Source organism: Lissotriton vulgaris, chromosome 1_1 (assembly GCF_964263255.1).
Source record: "Lissotriton vulgaris chromosome 1_1, aLisVul1.2, whole genome shotgun sequence".
In the NCBI taxonomy this organism is placed as follows: Eukaryota; Metazoa; Chordata; class Amphibia; order Caudata; family Salamandridae; genus Lissotriton; species Lissotriton vulgaris.
In genome coordinates, this window is record NC_141685.1 from 448,126,896 (window position 1) to 448,141,012 (window position 14,117).

Genomic DNA, 14,117 nt, shown 5'->3' on the forward strand with positions numbered 1-14,117 from the left:
TTAGTATTACCCCCTGTTTAGGTTGAAATGTTACTAGTTCTTTGTTGTGACCCATAATATATTCAGAAAGCCCAATGCATTTCGAAGGTAAGTTCAGTTCAGATTAACATTTCAGTTTCAGCCCATATTACAGCTGTGACAAACTTGAAAACTATACACATTTACCAGCAAATTCTGAACTGTGCTGTACCTCAAATTCACATCAAACTGACTATTTAAAGAGAATGCATAAAATGTCCTGAGAACATGCCTTACAGTACTTCATGTGCTTTGGGAATTTCATTGTGCACACTTAATACTGAGTAACATATCATATCTTTAGAGTTTAAAACCGCAAAGCAATGCATCAAAAGCAGACCATCATACTTAATGGAAATGCACAATGCAGTGTCGCTGTGAAAAGGTATTCACTCTATCGTGTATCTGGCCTGTAAATTGTGCATGTTTTCAACTGAGTAGTCAATCGTTCAGAAAAAAATTCACATTGGAACGTCCCGTTAAAAAGAGGCCCGCTTAAAATTACGGTGTTCTGATGACGTGTTGTTGCAAACACCAGGTCCCCTTTCTGTACAGACTGGGAGATGCCAAGAGATACAGAATTTGCTTTATATGGCAAACTGTGGTTGCCTGCCATGTTGACTTTTTCATATTTATCGTCCAAGCTTCCTCTAGCAACCTGCTCTTCTTGTGCAGGGGCTTCAAGAGACATTCTCCACAGTAGGGTCTGCCTGAGTATCGCAGGCACAATGAGGTCTGTTCAACGGCCCTGCCTCGTGTCTTGCAGCTAAAGCTGCAGTTGTCACTGATCCAGTCAGAGGCTGATGGGCACTTTTCTTGCTTTCCTTGCTCTAAAGGCCAGCAATGTAGTCCATCCCTCACTGAACGCAGACGTAGGTGCTGGTGAACTAAAGGGGGATCTTTCTCTAGTGTACTTAGCGAACCTCCCTCCACCACCTGCAAACCTGCAAAAACGCATCAGTACTGCAAAGCAAGTTGGGGATCCTATTGCTGGAGACAGGTCTGGAGGAATTCGTTCTGCTTCTGCATTGCTGACTCACAGCCATGACATGCGAAATACAAGTGGTTTATCAGCCAAGTGTCACAAGCAATCACACAGAGCTAGCAGTAACCCAATCAGGAGTCACATCTAATACTCCTGGCAATGGTCAATTTACGTATGTGCTATCTGTGTCCTTATTTATTTTCTATGCAGCTTGAAGAAATGCTTCAGCACCTTATTGCAAGAAGGTGTACAAAATGCCATGTAATTCTAGAGACTTCAAGGTAAAATATATCTTACAGTAGGTAGACTAACAGTGCAGCACAACTTAAAATGGTGAATGCGATCAGATTTCAAAATATTTGTTAGCCAGATTACATATGCAAAGACCAAGTGAGAGAACGCCAAGTGAAAGCACGTTCAAAACAAAGAGCCCTCCTTTCTTCAAGAGTCTTTTTGGCAAGGTTCTTACACTACTAAAAGCTGGGAGCCCAGGTCTACACAGAAATAGGTCTAGTAAGGAGAGGTACCTGCTGAGAGGCCCTTTCTCACTTTTTTCCTATCGAGTGTGGGTCACTACTTGTAATTTATCAGTTCATTATAGTCCACAGTTTGGAAGACTGGCTCTAAAATGAGTTAAGTGTGTTTCCATGCTGAGTTAATTTTTTTTATACCTCTTTATTATTATTGTATAGAAATACAGGCATCAAGCAGTGGTTTAGCCGACATAAAATATCAATGATAGTGGTTTGCTATAATACCTAAATTTAGAAATAGTTAAAGATCCATAGTTTTTGTACCCACTGATCCAGCGCTGCTCTCAAACAATGCTCCAAACCATCAATAAATACTCAGGAGCTATCACACTTCACTCGTCGGTGGGACCCATATCACTGCGAGTCACTCACACACAAATCACACTGCTCCCAAGATCAGTGAGACTAGAGGTGAGCTGCCGGACAGCGGAGTACCTTATCAATCTAATATTTTAAATTCTATACTTTATGTACATATGCATATATGGGTGTCTCTGCTGTCTTTAGATTCATCCATATCTTCTATACTAATATAATAAAGCGAGAGCCCAAACCTTTGAGGTGGGTAATCTCAGGAACCACAGCACCAATAACAACACCCAATACTGTGTTGGAAAGGGTAGTTGCAGCAGAAGGACATAGGCTATGCAGACGCCCATCATATACATTTAAAAGGTAAAAGAAGCATGCCAGCAAAGTAGTCCCATGTGGGCGTGCTTGCGTTGTGCTGTGGGTGTGTGCTGAGGGCGTGACAAACGCTGGGGGCGTGTGGTACGTTCCGCCCTTCATGCCATGTCTCATATCGTGTGCTGTGGGCGTGTGCTGGGGGCGTGGGCGTGTGTGGGATTACGAAAAAAAGCGAGGGTTGTGCCCAATATTTCATTGTTTTTTCTTCCCAGGTTCTGTACATTCCAGCTCCGGTGTCCACCCTGCTCCCTTTAAATACCTTTGCCCCTCATAATCATACTCCTTAAAATACCCCAACACCCTTAAACACTAACCCATCTTAACCCTATGAATATACCCTGTACCACAAAACCCAAACCTAGCCCTGAACCCTATAAATACCCCTGTACCCCAAAACCCAAACCTAGCCCTGAACCCTTAATATACCCCTGTACCCCAAAACCCAACCATACCCCTGAACCCTAAAAATACCCCTGTACCCCAAAACCCAAACCTAGCCTTGAACCATAAAAATAACCCTGTACCCCAAAACCCAAACCTACCCCTGAACCCTGAAATACCCCTGTACCCCAAAACCCTAACCTAGCACTGAACCCTAAAAATACCCCTTTACCCAAAACCCAAACCTACCCCATAACCCTTAAAATACCCCTGTACCCAAAAACCCAAACCTTCCCCTGAACCCTAAAAATACCCCTATACCCCAAAACCAGCCCTGAACCCTAAAAATACCCCTGTACCCCAAAACCCATACCTATCCTTAAACCCTAAAACTACCCCTGTACCCCATAACCCAAAACTATATCTGAACCCTCAAAGTACCCAAACACCCCAAAACCTATACCTCAGGACCCCAAAACATATACCCCTATACCCATACTTACCTTATCCAAACATTTAAAAAAAACATGCTTTTACCATTCATGCATTTACAACAAATGTTTGCTTACCAAATGTGTTCGTTTTGGGCGTGTGCTGAGGGCGTGACAAACGCTGGGGGCGTGTGGTACGTTCCGCCCTACATGCCATGTCTCATATCGTGTGCTGTGGGCGTGTGCTGGGGGCGTGGGCGTGTGCGGGATTACGAAAAAAAGCGAGGGTTGTGCCCAATATTTCATTGTTTTTTCTTCCCAGGTTCTGTACATTCCTGCTCCGGTGTCCACCCTGCTCCCTTTAAATACCTTTGCACCCCATAATCATACTCCTTAAAATACCCCAACACCCTTAAACACTAACCCATCTTAACCCTATAAATATACCCTGTACCACAAAACCCAAACCTAGCCCTGAACCCTATAAATACCCCTGTACCCCAAAACCCAAACTTAGCCCTGAACCCTTAATATACCCTAAAAATACCCCTTTACCCAAAACCCAAACCTACCCCTGAACCCTTAAAATACCCCTGTACCCAAAAACCCAAACCTTCCCCTGAACCCTAAAAATACCCCTATACCCCAAAACCCAAACCTAGCCCTGAACCCTAAAAATACCCCTGTACCCCAAAACCCATACCTATCCTTAAACCCTAAAACTACCACTGTACCCCATAACCCAAAACTATATCTGATTCCTTAAAGTACCCAAACACCCCAAAACCTATACCTCAGGACCCCAAAACATATACCCCTATACCAGAGCTTTCCAAAGTGTGTGTCGCGCCACTGTACTGTCGTCTCCCACCTGAGAGTGTGTCACGCGTCCATGACGTCTGAGGCCAGATTAGGGCGAATGCTCTTGCATTCAGTGACGCATCATAGCATCAGCGGAGGAAAGAGAAGCGTGCAGTGACCACGGAGACGCCTCTGCTCCCCAGTTAAATTGTCGAACTTTTAAAACTCTGTTTAGGCACCAGGCAATCGTTCTTGTATGATTCCAATATTATATGCATTCTGGGAGTTTGAGTTGTAGGACGCAGGTTGGGGGTGTCTGCTGCTATTAAAATGCTCTGTAGCGCATCCCTCCACCCTGGGCCCTGCAGGCACCAGTCTCGCATGCCAAGCGCCAGCCTCGTCCGGCCGGGGGTACCGGCTGCTGCGAACAGGGATCCTGCTTCTTGTCAGACACCTGGCAGTGACAGCTTCCGAGCAGTTTCCGAAGGAGTCTCTGCTTGGCGCACTGTTTCAAGGCGCTGCATCTTATTACTTAAAAAACTCGGGACCTCTGTCCAGCCTCAGGTCCATGGGCTTTTTATCTTATGACCTCCGTATTTATTTACAAAACGTTGCATATAATTGTATTTCTGTCAATTTTGTTGAATTTATTTCTCAGTACTTGCACTTAACAATTATATCATAACCAACGGCTCCTTCTAAAGAACAAACAGCAGAGGCAGTGCTTTTCCAGGGGCGGCTCTCACAAAAAGTTCCTGAGAGAAGAGTAACGACGAAAGGGTGCCACAGAGATATTGGGGGGGGGGGGTGAGAGATATAGAGGGAGAGAGTGAGCGAGAGAGATGGGAAAGACAGAGAGTAAGAGAGAGAGAGAGAGAGAGAGAGAATGAGAGGGAGATACTGAAGGATGGAGAGAGGGGGGAGAGAGATAAACAGGGCGAGAAACACAGAGAGAGAGAGAGGTTGCAGGACGGAGCGAGAGATAGAGCGAGAGAGAGGAGGAGGAGGGATAGAGAGGGGGAGAGAGGGAGAGAGACTGAAGGATGTAGACAGAGGGAGATAGGAAGAGAGAGAGAGGAAGAGAGAAGGAGAGAGGGAGATACTGAAGGATGGAGAGAGAGGGTCAGAGAGATACTGAGGGAGAGAGCCAGAGAGAGGAAGAGAGAGAGGAAAAGATAGAGACTGAAGGATGGAGAGAGAGACCGAGAAAGAAAGAGAGGAGGGATAGAGAGCGGAAAGAGGGAGAGAGACTGAAGATGGAGAGAGAGATAGAAAGGTGGAGAGAGAGGAGAAAGGGAGAGAGACAGAGATGGATAGTAAGGCACAGTGAAGTAAGGAAGAAGTGCCTTTTGGTGTGGGTGTGAGGGTGGGTGAGGGTGTGGGATAGGGGGATGGGGGTGTGTGGGTGTGAGGGTGAGGGTGGGTGTGTGAGGGTGAGGTGGGTGAGGGTGGGGGTGAGGGTGAGGGGTTGTGAGGGTGGGTGTGTGAGGGTGAGGGAAGATGAGATAGGGTGTGTGAAGGTGAGGTGTGTGAGGGTGGGTGTGTGAGGGTGAGGGTGCGTGAGGGGTGAGAGGGTTGTGAGGGCGTGTGTGTGGGTTTGTGTGTGTGTGGGGTTGTGTGTGTGTGGGGTTGTGTGTGTGGGGGGGGTTGTGTGTGGGGGGGGGTTGTGTGTGTGGGGGGGTTGTGTGTGTGGGGAGGTTGTGTGTGTGTGGGGTTGTGTGTGTGGGGGGTTGTGTGTGTGTGTGGGTGGCTGTGTGTGTGTGGGGGTTGTGTGTGTGTGGGTGTTGTGTGTGTAGGGGCGTTGTGTGTGTTTGGGGTTTGTGTGTGTGGGGTTTGTGTGTGTTGGGTTGTGTGTGTGGGGTTGCGGGTGGTTCGGGATAGCTCGCTGCACCCTCTCGCGTTACTGTGTCCCTGAACATTTTTTCACAAAAAGGTGTGTCACCAACATGAAAAGTTTGGAAAGCTGTGCCCTATACCCATACTTACCTTAACCAAACATTAAAAAAAAAACATGCTTTTACCATTCATGCATTTACAACAAATGTTTGCTTACCAAATGTGTTCATTTTGCCACGAAAATACTCACAATAAGCAAAATTCATAGCTCTATTTAACTAAAAGCATTACTGCACAATATTAGTATGACATTTTCACATGATTAATACGTTAAGGTTTGCAACATTAGCAAGTTAGTTTCCCACGTGTACTTTTTCTGTGTGTGCTTTTCTTTTTTGTTGGTTAGTTCAAACACTTCACACGATTAATACATGTTATGGTTATGGGAGCTTAATTTCGCATTGGGTACACACAAAAATGTGTCACTCCCCTGCTCCATCACCACTTAAGCTATGCCACCCCTACCACCCCCAAACCCTCAAATTCAGCACCATGTTAGAAGCAAAATGAGAAATCAAGATATTTTTAAAACTGTTTTTTAGGGTATAGTGTGCTGAGCATACATTAGTAATCAAACAGATGTTGGTCCCTCGTTGGGTGGACAGATGACTTCTCTCCAGTCTCCCTCCATGTATTGTAGAACAGGAGGCCACGCTGAAGGGAAATTGTCCTTCCCCTTCACTCGCCAATTTGACCAGGGGCGTAGCCTCAGGGTGTTACACCCCCATCCCCTAATAAATGTACTATTTAATAAATAGTCGGGTACAGGAGCTTTCAGTAGGGTATAGTAAGATGTCTTTTTGATTCCACCAGTAATTTTTAAAAACCCGTACACACACATTCTCGTCTCTGTTTTGAAGGTCTTAAAACATGGTTATTTTACAAAAAACTGTGTTTTAGGTACTCTCAGAATCCGCACTCATTTCCCTTTCTACTGGCCCTTAAGCCTCCACATGCACTGCTCCCATATAATGATTAACATGATATTTCAGTGTGATTGTCGGACAATCTGAAGACCCCACCACCTCAAGAACTACTGAGTACGCTACTTACAAGAATGTGACATGAGTGCATAGCCATCCTGACCCAGTATCTTTGGAATTATTTTGACAGTGGATGCAGTTGAGCATCTACCTTTTACCAGTTTGTGTCTTTACGTCTAACCGTATCCAGCAGCTGAAATACAAGGTGTCACTCAAGTATGCAAAGATAATCACACCCATCTGGTTTAAGGCCTAAAACAACTGGCCCTGGTTCTAAAGGTATGAGGTGAAGCACTATTTTTCCTGGAGTGTGACCACTTCCCCGGAATCCCCCCATTTTTATTATAGCACTGAGAATGTCTGTCTAGAAATGCTTGAAAGAGGGATAATCTCACCAAATGTGCAAGTACATATTCTGTTGCCAACCCCTACACATCCTCTCCAGCAGCTGCGATAATGGTTTGAGTACATATGTAAAAAATTGTCTGGTATTAAGTACCAGACCATTATGATAGATGGCATTTCCTCCATAAATAAGCCTTGCCCTCTGTAGTCCTAGCAAAGAATTCCTTTTTGTGATGAAGTCCATCCCGTGGGACTGTTTTCCTGTAGGAGGATTTTTACTTGCTTGCTTGCTATTGTAGAGAGATGCATTTTTCAAAGGTTGTCCGGTCATAGGTGGCGGCTATGAAGGAATTCATCTTGTCCCTGGTTAGGAAGGTAGAGCAGTGTTATGGTGAATTCTTCCCTATCCAGACTGCAGTAAGAGGCTATCAAGAGAACACTTTACACCAAGTGGAATTAAGAGCCAAAGACGTGAAGAGGAGCGATTTACCAATGAAAGTGAATAAAAAGCAAGACTTAAAAAAGAGACGTTTGATCATGGAGTATAATCTGAACGTTAAAACATTAAAATAGCCTGAAGACCAATGAAAAGATGAAACATCTGGTGTGAGAAAGACATAACATTTAAAACACAAAAAAATCCTTGGCACACCAAGATCTAAAGCACTCTTGAGGTTGAAACACACCCAAAATCCGGTATATGAGTGGATGCAGAGTATCCTGTAACATAATGTTCCATTAAAACAGTTCTTATTGGGGAGGGGGAAGCTGGGGTTGCTTGAGGTAGCTATAGCAGTGATTTTTAGAAAACTATTTCAATCAACCCTTAAGCTGCCACTCTCTGCATCGTAAAGTGCACTTAAAACTAAACCGGCCGCATACCCTGTAAATGCAGCAGATACAGTGCAGTCCCACATGTTCTAATAAAAGCAGACAGCCAACCAATAGTTGTTCCTGCCATTTGGACAACGGGTCTTTCTGTATTCAAGAGGTGGGCACACAAGTAAACAACCTGTTCTTATGGCACCCCATTTAACCTTAGTTTATTTCAGATATGTTGCTGCCCGTCGACCACCAGCACCTTAAATTTTGGGACATTGATCTTCAGATGATTCACCTTATATTAGCATTCAAAGTAGGCTAATAATTTGATAAGGCTGTTTTCACTGCATGTACATAGAGTAGTGTCTCCTATATAGATCCAGAGAAATATCACCACCCGCCAGAGTAGATAGGGTTAAATGCAAAAAAAGTGTTGGATTGAATGCTTGTGTTAATCTTCGTCACTGGTATTTACCTCTGGCTGCATCCCAATCCAGCATTTACTTTGCCCACTGTGCCATCCCAGCCAGACAGGAATAAGCCCTATTCAATTTCGTCTTGGTCCTGCTCCTGTAGGAACAGTCGAGCCTGAACTGCCAAGCCAGGATCCCTCTGAATTTAACTGCAAGCAACCTAGGCCGGACCTGGTCTATTTGGCCTTTTCGGTTGGGTGTCAGCTTAGTTAAAATGTAGCAGTGAGCACAGAACCCACGTCTGGACATACCTGTCACACTTAGGATGTCACACTGACACGATCTAAACAAGCATTGGCATAGCCAATAGGTCTTGCCTTTGGGACCCTATAAATGTTTAGTCATGCAACAGTTGATGTTGTTGCACCAACGATATTGTGCTGCATAACTAAATACTTATAAGGTCCCAAAAGCGAGACCTATTGACTATGCGAATGCTCTGAGCATAATTTGTTGAAACAAAAGTAATATATAAAAGAGAACAGTTTTTTTTCACATAAAGCACCATATTGTGGAGCAATTATAACATTTTGTTATATTGGTCTCGAAGCAGATTTAGAGGGGCACAGCGGGTGTAGAAAAAAGGCAGCTGCAATGAAGGTATTGTGGCAGGGAAATGTGCAGAGACCGGCAAATGTAGACAAGCGAAAGCACGGCGGGAAATAATAACCTGACCCATGAAGAATTCAGCTGCCACCCAAGGAGACTCCTGCCAGCAAACCGCTGTGGGAGCCCCAGGAGCCACAGACCAGACACTACACTAGAGCATTATGGTGTGTTAACCTTGCTTCTTTGTGCCCTTGTAGCTGAGATAAAGGTGATCATGTGCCCTACATTCTCAAGTGGTAACTGGACATGTGGTAGAGGTTGTACTATTGTGCATGGATGTCATTGAGGGAGGTCAAACAACCTCTATTAAGTTAAATGAGGAAACATCGATGGCGAGAGGCAGTAAGAAATTACATCACAGACTCCTTTGCTGAGGGAAGGGCTACCGAAATGGAACACCATACTCGCACGCTACTGGAAAAGCACCATTGTGCATCAGTGGTCCTGTGTGCTTAATGTCCAGCACGCACGATATAATGTATTAAATGATGCATAAATTGTAAAAATATTTTAGAAAATGGCAAGTTAAAAAATGTTGCTCACTGAGTTTAGACATTCTTTGTAATTTGTTCACTATTAGCATACATGCAGATTCACAGAACGGCATTCAAACTTAAAAAGAATGTAAAAATACCATGTGGTTCTTAAGAGTTACTGTAACGGAATTATAAGCCACATAATTGGTCTTTCTTAGCCGTGCAATTTAGTCAATTTGGCCACATAATTCTGTACTCCAATTTTGTAAAATTGGCGTGGAAAAGCTGCATAACTACGGCGATTGTGGCTATAATGAACACAAGCTGCTTGACAAAGGTATCAACACTCCGTACTTTGTGAAAACTAAGAGACCACATTGCCGGTTGCGAGCCTTTGAAAACAAAAAATACGCTACGGGACAATATTTCTGTTGAAGCTGGCAAGACTGGCTGAGAAAGTACCCGAGGTGCAAAAACCTTCAGAGCCTGAAAAAAATAGGAGCCGTCCGTAGAAATATTCACATATTATATATATACCCTTGATGATTAAACAAGTTAACAAGGACCCATCTAACTAAGTCGTCAGAGCAGCTTGAAACATCTTTAACAGTAAGCGACTTATGAAATAAAATCATTACTCCATTTCGTTTACCATCCCCTGGGGAAAAGTGAACCTCTCCCACCCAACCTCTTTTCAATTTAGCAGATTCTTCAGCCGAGAGGTGAAATTCTTGTAAACAAGCAATATCAGCATTAAGTTTGGCAATATGGGATAATACTCTTTGTCGTTTAATTGGTGAATGAAGGCCTCTAACATTCCAGGAAACAATTGTCAGCGGCATACCATAACAAGGTAAAAATGAAACATGAAAAACCAATCATGGTGTTTATGAGCATAACAGAAAACAATCATACATGGGTATCGCAAATGATAAGATAAAAGAAACCATAACATAGATATCAAAAAGAGATAACAGTCAAAATCTGAGAAATACCAGAGAAATCTAGAATGAAGACAGAAATGAAAAGGAGACTGAAAAAAGAAAGAAAATGAAACGAAAAAAAGAATATAAGTTACATCTAATAGAAGAGAAAAAAGTATAAAAGTGCAAGAACCAAAAGAAAAAAAACAGGAAAAGACGTATAGGAAGGTCAAAGAAGGAGAGATAAGAAAGCAACATCAGAATACAAAGGAGAAAAGGCGGAACGTCAGTAGATGCATAAAACGCATGGTCAAAGAGAAAAAAGCAGAAGAGGTATAAAGCTAACAGTAGAATGGAATAATGGACAACCAAAAATGCATAAAAATCTGAAGAACAAAAAGAGGAGGGAAGAAGAGGATCCGGAATAGGAAACCAAGAAATAAACCTCGACAAAATGGCAAAAAACACTAGGAAAAAGGGAAAGAGAAAAAACTTACATAACATCTGGAACATAACCAAACACAGGATGGGAGGGTGGAGGCCACGAGAACGATGGGACGACCATGGCTCAAAGGGGAGGATGAGGGAAGGGAGAGAACCCGACGGACCTTACAAACATAGGAAAGATAGCCAAAGGAGCCGGGCAAGAATCTGTGTAATAGAAAAGAATTATGAGGTTAAACATAATAACTCACAGTATATCATACAATGAATAATGTGAAAACCAGTACATCTCTACAACTGTAAAAACAAGACAATAAGTTAACAACACTGCAAGAATATAAGATTACTTAGAGCTCGATGAAGAAGCAACATCCATCTTTTCGCTAGAGTGTGAATACAAAAAACGTTTCAGCTTCAACGGGTCGCCATACGTGGTAGTCTTTTTTAAAAAAAAATTTGAAAACCTTTATTGCGCAGTATCGTAAGACAAATACGGGCCTACAACCATCCGGCCGGCCTCGACATACTTATGAGCATTGAAGTAAGCTATACTTCAACTCAGTAGCACATCAGTACAAAAGAACAATCAACCTGAGTTACACTGGATTTCTAAGTACTACCGAGAAACAGGAGAATTTAAGGTTCATTTTTAAAAGTTTTTTGTAGTTAAAATATATAGGAAAGTATATGAACTGAGAAGGATCAGAGTACATACAATCCACCGAAGACATGAATGGGCAACGTCTACCAGATGAACTCCAACAAGCAGAGAAACATAATCAAAATGGCGGCATAGGGACAGAACAAAAGGATAAACAGTCACAAAATATGTTGCATGCCGGTCGCTGCCCACCTAACACCGACCTATCCCACTGACCCAGGAAGAAGCAAGAAAAGAAAAAGGTTAAGAACAAAGAGAAAAATAAGGCCCATAGAAACGAAAATGGACAAAATAAACCCCCCCCCCTCCTCCCACCCTACACGCATGCAGAGGCTATGGCCTACCCCCCCTAGCAGTGTGTCTGTCGCCCAAAAAAGAGTACCCGAAATATAGAAGCAGAAATAAAAGGAAGAAGAGAAAAGGAATCCTATTGAACCGGAGGAGGGCCAAACGTATATACTCAAAACAATCAACATGTGCAGTCACGGCCGCCATCCCCGGACCCCCAAACCGATATAGAATCAACGTTCAACTACCCCGTTTGTCCATCATAGTCCCAGCAGTGCCAGCGTCAGCAATCAAAAAAGAGAAAACATCTTCAACCTTGCCCCTTACGGTCCGATGTGTCAACAAGGTCCAGCTGTACAGTGGCCATCATGGACGGAGTGAGCAGACGGGATGACCACAGCAGAATAGGACGCCGTCCACCAAAGTCTGTCCAATTCGAAGCCATGCGTGCTACGTTAATACAAAAAGAAACAACGCATAACAACAATCCTCCGAGATCGGCCGGCCAAAGCAGTAGTATCAGTTCCAGTTGAAGATAGTGAGTCCCGCCAATAGACCACAAAGGAGCTGCCGGACATGATGTCCGGAGACGATTCCCCAGCCACCGCATAAGTCCACGAACACCAGGGCTCTCCCCAACCAATACAGTCAATACCGCGGCCGAATCAGGATCCTGTACCTTCAATGCCTCCGTGTACATCTGGGTAGGCAATCCACAGCAGTCGGTTACAGGGTGTGGCACAGTGCCCCGCACTCGAAAGCAAACTTGGCCAGTCGAGGGCATATCAGATGAAAGGGCGTCCAGTCGGCCCCCCAGCTCTTGGGCATTATCACGTAAGACAGCTCTCAATGCACCTAGAGCGCCCAGAACATCGCCAATCCGCAATGGTGCCTCAGGAAAAGGGGATGCAGCAGCTCCCTGCACATCAGGCACACAGACATGGAGCAGTTCTCGAGGCTGGCCGCCGACATCCCCTGTGGACAGCCGATCATCTCATCGCCGCTCCGCACAGTAGAGCCGGGCTGGGGGCACAGGGGCAGCACACTCCATTCCAACACCCACACGAGTCCAGTGTAGTGACGGTGATCACTCGTACTCTCGGGAGCAGCCCGGGGTCGTCAGTTTCAAATGCCGAGTGTTCGATACAAAATGGCACCCACCACAGCGCTGGGGATCGAGAAAGCTGGTAAAATCGTCTACGAGCTGGGGAAAGGATACATTGTATCACTCACAGCCGCGTTGTCCTCTAAGCGTGAAGATTTGCAGAGCAGACGGGATCACTGCAGCGGAAAGCACAGTGCAGCAGCTACTATCCGCCGGCCGGCTCCGACCCATTTGCAATGGCCGCTGGTGTTGTAATCAGGGCCGGCCGTCTCCGAGGAAGAAAGACCCGGTCGCCGCCATTGAGCGCAAAGGAGGAAGCAAGGACGCCGCTTCGCTTCCACCGCTGGGAGCGCACCGGGAAGCACAGCGTTGAAATCAGAGTCACCTCCCGGATCCGATAAATCTGTAGAAGAGCAGGATGGCTTGCAGGATGAGTGGCAATACGGGAGGAAAGCGAGAGGGTCGGCGGAGCCGAGGGTTTAGGCGGCCATCATGGTTGCAGGCTAGGCTCCTCCCCGATACATGGTAGTCTTATTGTTAATCGTCACCTTGAAAAGGCAGGGGTGATACAAGCCATATTGAGCACCCAGAGAACGCAACTGGGGACGAAGAGACGAGCACTCTTACGACGGTCAGCTGTTGATTTAGCGTAGTCCTGTGAAAAGAATAAAGGATGTCCAGACCATGTAATTCGATTCATTGCTCTCGCTGCAGATAAAACAGTAAGTAAATCAGTGTACTCAAGGAAGTACATAATCGCACCCCTAGGTCTCTTCGAAGTAGCAGCAGGAGATGAGAGGCCTCTAATTGAGCCCAGTCGGTGTGCCCTTTGAATATTGAGGTCGGTATCCTCTGGAAGATGGAGAAGCTTAGGCAAAAAGGATTTGAAATAGGCAATGGGGTCAGACCCTTCCAAACCTTCTTCAAGGCCATACAGACGTAGATTATTGCGCCTGCTCCTGTTCTCCAAATTTTCAATCTGCATATGCAGGATCGAAACTTGTGTACAAACTGGATCAACCTTGGATATAGAGGACTCCATTGAGGGAACGTTCTGTTCAAGAGCGATAATCCTTTCATCTACTGAGAGCCTTTTATCAGAAAGTTGTTTTAATGTGGATTTGGTCTCCTCAATAAAGGGGGGTAATGCCCTTATCTCGTCCAAAAGTAAATCCATGGTGGTAGAAGAAGGCGTCTGTGGAGGAGACGAAGGAGGATCTTTTTTTAATCTTTTGACAGTACCTTTTTTAGGCAGG

The 14,117-nt window shown here is 44.7% G+C and overlaps 1 protein-coding gene across 2 annotated transcripts in view; it reads left to right on the top strand.

Moving 5' to 3' along the window:
- ATG4C (autophagy related 4C cysteine peptidase) overlaps positions 1-14,117 on the top strand; it is a 297,476-nt gene that overhangs the window by 208,488 nt on the left and 74,871 nt on the right. The gene's annotated exons all lie outside the window — the stretch shown is intronic.